Raw genomic sequence first — 6,176 nt, 5'->3', positions numbered from 1 at the left:
GGAAAGTAAAATCAACTCTAAAAATAAGAAATTCATTGAAATTCTATCTTTGGAGATACTCCAAGAGGACAACCAACTCTTCTTAAATTTTTTTCTTATTTTCTGATGAAAGAGATTAAGAAAATTAATGGACTCTTTAATTTCAGTAAAATGATGAAAATGAATCCGTGTAATTAAATGTCGAGAAAATTACACTTTTTGAAAATAATTATAAAAATACTTCTTTTACATTTTTTTATTCATAGTAAGCAAGTGGACAAATCCCACACAAATAACCAAAAGAGTTTATCCAAATCAAGAGCAACCCAAAATGAGGGTTATAGTTTTTTCTTTTCTTTTATGTTAAATGAAGGGATGTCTCTCAAAAATGGCTTTCGTTGTTTCTTCTTTTCTTGTGCAGTGGGTGCTTTGATGGTGGAGGTAGAAGTGGTTTTGGTGGTGGACTTGAAAAAGGCGGTGGCATTGGTGGTAGATGAAGGAGAGCCAAGATCTGGGAATATTTCAGGATATTCACATTATGAAAAGATTGCTAGAGCTACATAATGCTGAGCTAAAACAACTACAATTACAACCAACAACACAAGCTGTCAGCTAAGCTATACTCTTCACAGTAGAGCTGGAAGTGGAGCAGGAGGAAGTGGTGGTGCTGGACGTGGGCTCGGAAGAGTGGTGGAGCTGAAACCAGAGATGTTTTTGTTTGGATTTGATTTGTTTGTTTGGGATTATTTTTTAAATTTTTGGATGGGTTTGTTGGGTGTTTTTCCATGGTTTTAAAGATGGAGAATGGTGTTTTAATGGTGGGGAGGCAAGCTAGAAGACCATGATGTTCCCCGAGTTTTATTTTTGTTAGTTGATTTTTATTTTTAATTAATTTTAGTAATTCTAATTTTAGAAAAATGATAAAGGAGAAGATACGTGTCATTATGTTATTGGTAAGAATCTCAAAGGTCTTTACAATTAACCGACACATTATCATAGTAAGTAATTTATAATTTATAATATTAGGGGTGAATTATTATTTCTTAAAATAATTTTATTATTGAACCATTCTAATCATTATTTATTATTTAAATTAGATTAAAATAAAAATAACATAGACTAATTATTAATAAATTAAATTCATAAATTGAAATAACCTTTACATATATATTAAAATAACTAACTAAATATAGATGTTTAGAAATTTAAATATTTATCAATATCTAAATAAATTCTTGATAAATAAATATTAAACTACTAAAATGCTTCTGAGAAATTATCATTAAAATAAGAGTTTCACCTACACATTAAGTATGGGTTAAATTTCCCGCTAGTACCAAATCTCGCCACTTATATTCATTTGGTACCAAACCTTCAAATTATTTCTTTTTGGTATCCCTACTATTATTTTTGTTACTTTCATCAGTACCAATGAGAAATCTGACAGTTATTTGCTGATGTGGTTGCCGGATTTACAAAGGACCACATCACAATTGTCACATGTGCTGCTGACTCATTTATTTTATCCTAGTCAGCAATTAACAAAACCTCACCCTCAAATAAATAATCCTAAATCAGAAAAATTCTCAATTTTGAACCCTAGTTTTTAATATTTGGCTCGATTCACTCTATGTTCCCCTTTTTCACTACATGGATTCAACTCTGACCCGAATTACATCTCCACTTTCGCTTAAACAAAGCATATGCTTCAGCAATTATCAAAATTTTCATTCTCTCCCTTCCCGAGAACTCTCTGTTTAGAGACTGTTTTCTTCCTATCCAAACTTGGAAAAAAGCAGAGGCAACAGAAGAGCTCGTGGAAATGACACTGTTTTCGACGAGTCCACTTTCGAAGCAGAGAGCTATGACTCGACGCCAAGGCACGAGAATCCATCACAGAGACTTCTAAATTAGAAATGCAACTTGATCCAAAAGCTTGGAAATGGGTTATCCGAAAGAGAATTTAGGATTTCATGGAGGCCTGAAATATAGCCTAGAACCCGTAATCTATTCACCACCATATCCCCAATTTTATTGGTGCCTCAGCTGCTGCTCAAAATGTAGAGTAATATATATGCATTTTACTCCTTAACTATGGCTTCTCATATTTAAAAACTGCAATATTAAATTTAACTGTTGATTGTTATTTATTTTTTAATGCTTGTTTTAACTCAAATATGTGAATGTGATTAGTCAGATTATGGCAGATGGCCGGGTTAGAAGTATTTCATGATGCAGGTTGTGTGAAGGTAAATCTGGATTCTCCTCAAAAGCAAACATATGTGGATAAAATAAATACACTTATAAGCAATACACTTATAATCCATATAGTTAATTTGTCTCAAATATTTTTTTTTGCTGACTTGGATAAAGTAAATGACTCAGCAACAGATGTGACAAGTGGTCGTGGTCCTTTATAAATCCGGCAGCCACATCAGCAAATAACTGCTGGATTCCTCATTGGTATTGGCGGAAGTAACAGAAATAATAGGAGGGGTACCAAAAAAAACAAATTAAAAGTTTGGTACCAAATGGATATAAGTGGCTAAGGTTTGGTACCAACGAGACATTTATCCCCATTAAGTATATATTTGATTTTACTACTCAGTTGTCAATTAAATTACCATTTTCTCTCTAAAATATAAAATTAATTTGAAATATAAATATATCACTGTATCAAAGTACTGGGATTAAACAACCATTCAAAGAAAAAATCAAAAGATTAAAAATCTAAACATTCAACCTGATAGAAAGCTGAAAATTTAATAAATCTGGTCAATGCAAAGTTCACTAAAGAAATTGAACTTAAATCCAATTAATATTAAAATAATTAAAACTAACCACTTTATTAATTAAATCTTTAATATTATTAAATCATTTGAATTTTTTAATAATATGAAATTTCCAAATAATTTAAAAAAATCATATCATCTAATTAACTTGGTTTATGACTATGAAAGCGCTAAGCCAATAACCATAGAATTAAGTTTATACCACTTTTAATCATTTATATTTCAAATATAAATTTAATATAGTTATTGTTTGAATTTGAACAAATAAATCTAAATAAATTAACTACATAAATCATTATTATTATAATTTAATACTCACCATATTTAAAATAATTCTTTAATAACATAAAATTATATATTTTATTTTTATTATTATTACTAAAATTTATATTAACTATTTAATTTAATGATATAATAAAAAGTTACACAATTAAGAATAATGCCATTGCTAAGGTTACACAATCCAAATAAATGATTTTGTTGATTTTTGGTTAATATTTGGATGATGTGTGATTAATTTTATAATTGGTATAGTTAATGTTTAGTTGATGTTTGGTTGATATTTGATATAGAGCGTTAATGATAGGTTCATATTATGTATATATAATTACGATATTTTAGTAGTTTATTGATATGTTTTATATACATAATATGCAAGAATATGTGTTTTTTACCTAACTTTAGTTTTCTTGTCTAATTTCAAGAAATAATAGACAAATAGGAGAATTTGAGCCAAAAATGCATAAATGAGCTTTAAATGGACTGTGGCTGTAAAAGGCTTGGAAATAAAACACATGGACTACCAATAGCACAGACCTAGCTGAATTTATCAAGACCCATAAGGAGAAATTAATTAGTTATGATGTAATTAATTAATAGTTATCTTTTAAGTTATTTATTTTGTTTAGGACAGTAAAAATATAACTATAGTAGTTATATGCTGAGAGAATGACTTTAAAAAAAAGAATCTCTATAAGTAGTAGAGGTTAATTAAATAAGGGGGCTTCTACTATTCTCTCTGGAGGATTTTCTACAGTTCATCATATTCTACATCTAGTTCGTGTTTTTGCATTGTTCTTTCAACAATCAAAGAAGCTTTTTAAAGATATGATGAGTGAAGATCAATCTTCTTCATTCCTTGAAAGGCCTTTGAATTTTGAGGGAGTTTTAATTTTCTATTTTTTATATCTTATATCTTTCTATTTAATTACAATGGCCATTGAATTAAATATGTCAGACTAAGTTCCATAAGTATTTAGTTTGGCTTTTTATTTATGTATGAACTTTATATATTATGAGTTTAATAAATGATTTCTTTATCTTCTTATATATTAGTTTCATCTATTATTATTGGTTGACCATCATATTAATTTAATAGTAATATTTGTTATGAAAATCTTTAGGTTAAAAGTATAAGAAACATCATCTTTACTTTAATCTATGTTGGTATAAGAAATTTAGGTTGCATCATTAGCCGAGTGACTTAGGGAAAAGGCACATCACCATCTCATTCATTAGATTTCAACTTAAGGAAAATAAGGGGATTACTAAGTATAAGCTAGACTAAATGCTATTTTATCATATAGTTTAGATTAATCATTCTAGCTGCATATTTATTTTCTAGTTATTTAATTTCTTTATAAACCTTAAAATCATTCTCAAAATACTAGCTTAGAGTATTTAGATTTATTTTTAGTAATTTGTGTGATAGTTGGTCTTTATATTATATGCTCTGCAATTCCTTATGAGATCGACCTCGTGGTGAACTTGCCCGTACTATCATTCAGTTCGTACACTTGCAAGTACTAATTTAGACATAAAGTTTTTGGCGCCGTTGCCGTGGAATTGTGTCAATATTATATTGATTAATTGTCGAAGTTTCTTGTATTTTTTAGTATTGCATGTTTATTTATTTTTGTTTTATCTTTAAATTTTATTTTTAAAGTTTTAAATCTAAAATTTTTTCTTTAACTTTGTATGCCCAGCTGAAAAATAAAATCAGGTGATTCATCAATTTAAAATCCCTACAACTTGAGATTAGCTGTTAAAAAGGCAGAAGGAGACCAAGAGGTAGACAGTGAGTTTATACCTCTAGGAGAACAATAATTTGAAGAAAAGCTAGAACAAGGACTTGAAGGAGAAGTCGAGATAATGGCTAATGACCAAAGAGAAGTTGCAGCTCAAAGGCAAATGGCTATGAAGGATTATGCTCGTCCTATAATTGGTAACACTATTTCATTTATAGTTTTAGGTGATGAATCTAAAAACTATAAACTAAAGAACATCCATTTCAATATGCTTCCTTCATTTTATGGTATGCCTAGTAAGGATGCATTAATATTCATTAGAGAATTTTATGTTATAGTTCATACTTTCCCATTATCTGGACTTAATAAGGATCAATCAAGGATGAGATGTTTTCCTTACTCATTAGAAGAGAAAGCAAAGGCTTGGTTAATGACCTTGCCTCCTAATTCTTTGATAACTTGGGATGGAGAGTATCAAAAATTTATGAGTAAATTTTACTCACATCAAAAGACCAAAGAATTAAGGGCTGAAATTTTCAACTTTTATCAAAAGGATACTGAATCCTTTAATGGAGCATGGGATCGCTTCAAATCACTTTTACTATAATGCCCATACCATGGATACCCACTTTATGTGACCAACCAATCATTCTATGATGGTCTAACACAACAATATCAATGTATGGTTGATAATGCAACTAGGGGTGCTATGTTAGAAAAAATTGTTGATGAGGTTTATGATATCTTTGAGATGATAGGAGCTAATGTGTAATAAAAGAGTGTGAGAACAAAAAGAGTATGAGTGGATGAAGTTGTGTTTAATAATGAGATGGTTATTCAAATAGCTGAATTAAGTAAACAAGTTAGGATACTTACTTCAACTAAGAATGTACAAAGCAATAATGTATGTGGTATATGTGGTGTTTATGCTATGGTGCTAATGTTTGCTCATCTTATGAGACTTATGCAGAAAATGATTATGAACAGGTTAATTTGATAGAATCTTATCAGTCTAGGCAACCTAGGAATAATTTTATTAGCCTAGGCAACCTAGGAATAATCCATACTCCAACACTTACAATTCAGGATGGAGGAACCATCCAAACTTTTTCTAGAAAAATAATGATCAAAACCCACCACAAATACTAAGGAACCAACACCAGCTCCAATATCAGAATCAAGAGCCTCAATATCCAAGGAATCAAAACTCATCATTCTCTAATCAAGGACAAGCCCCTCAAAGAAAACTAAATATTTTATGACAGCTGCTCATGATAGAAAGGAGAGGAATTAGAAGAAAACTGATTCCATAGAAGCTTCAATGAAGTGATTGGAAACACAAATTGGGCAAATTGTTGAACTTGTATAAGAAAACAAG

The 6,176-nt window shown here is 29.7% G+C and overlaps 1 non-coding gene across 1 annotated transcript; it reads right to left on the bottom strand.

Moving 5' to 3' along the window:
• Window positions 1-5,315: 5,315 nt before the first annotated feature.
• LOC112535476 lies at window positions 5,316-5,423 on the bottom strand. Its single transcript, XR_003079594.1, has one exon. It is a non-coding gene; the product is annotated as a small nucleolar RNA R71 (small nucleolar RNA).
• Between the last annotated feature and the right edge of the window lie 753 nt (window positions 5,424-6,176).

The sequence above is a fragment of the Ricinus communis genome, chromosome 4 (genome assembly GCF_019578655.1).
Source record: "Ricinus communis isolate WT05 ecotype wild-type chromosome 4, ASM1957865v1, whole genome shotgun sequence".
NCBI classification, from domain to species: domain Eukaryota; kingdom Viridiplantae; phylum Streptophyta; class Magnoliopsida; order Malpighiales; family Euphorbiaceae; genus Ricinus; species Ricinus communis.
The sequence above is the reverse complement of the archived record's forward strand: the minus strand, read 5'-3'. Positions and strand labels throughout refer to the sequence as shown.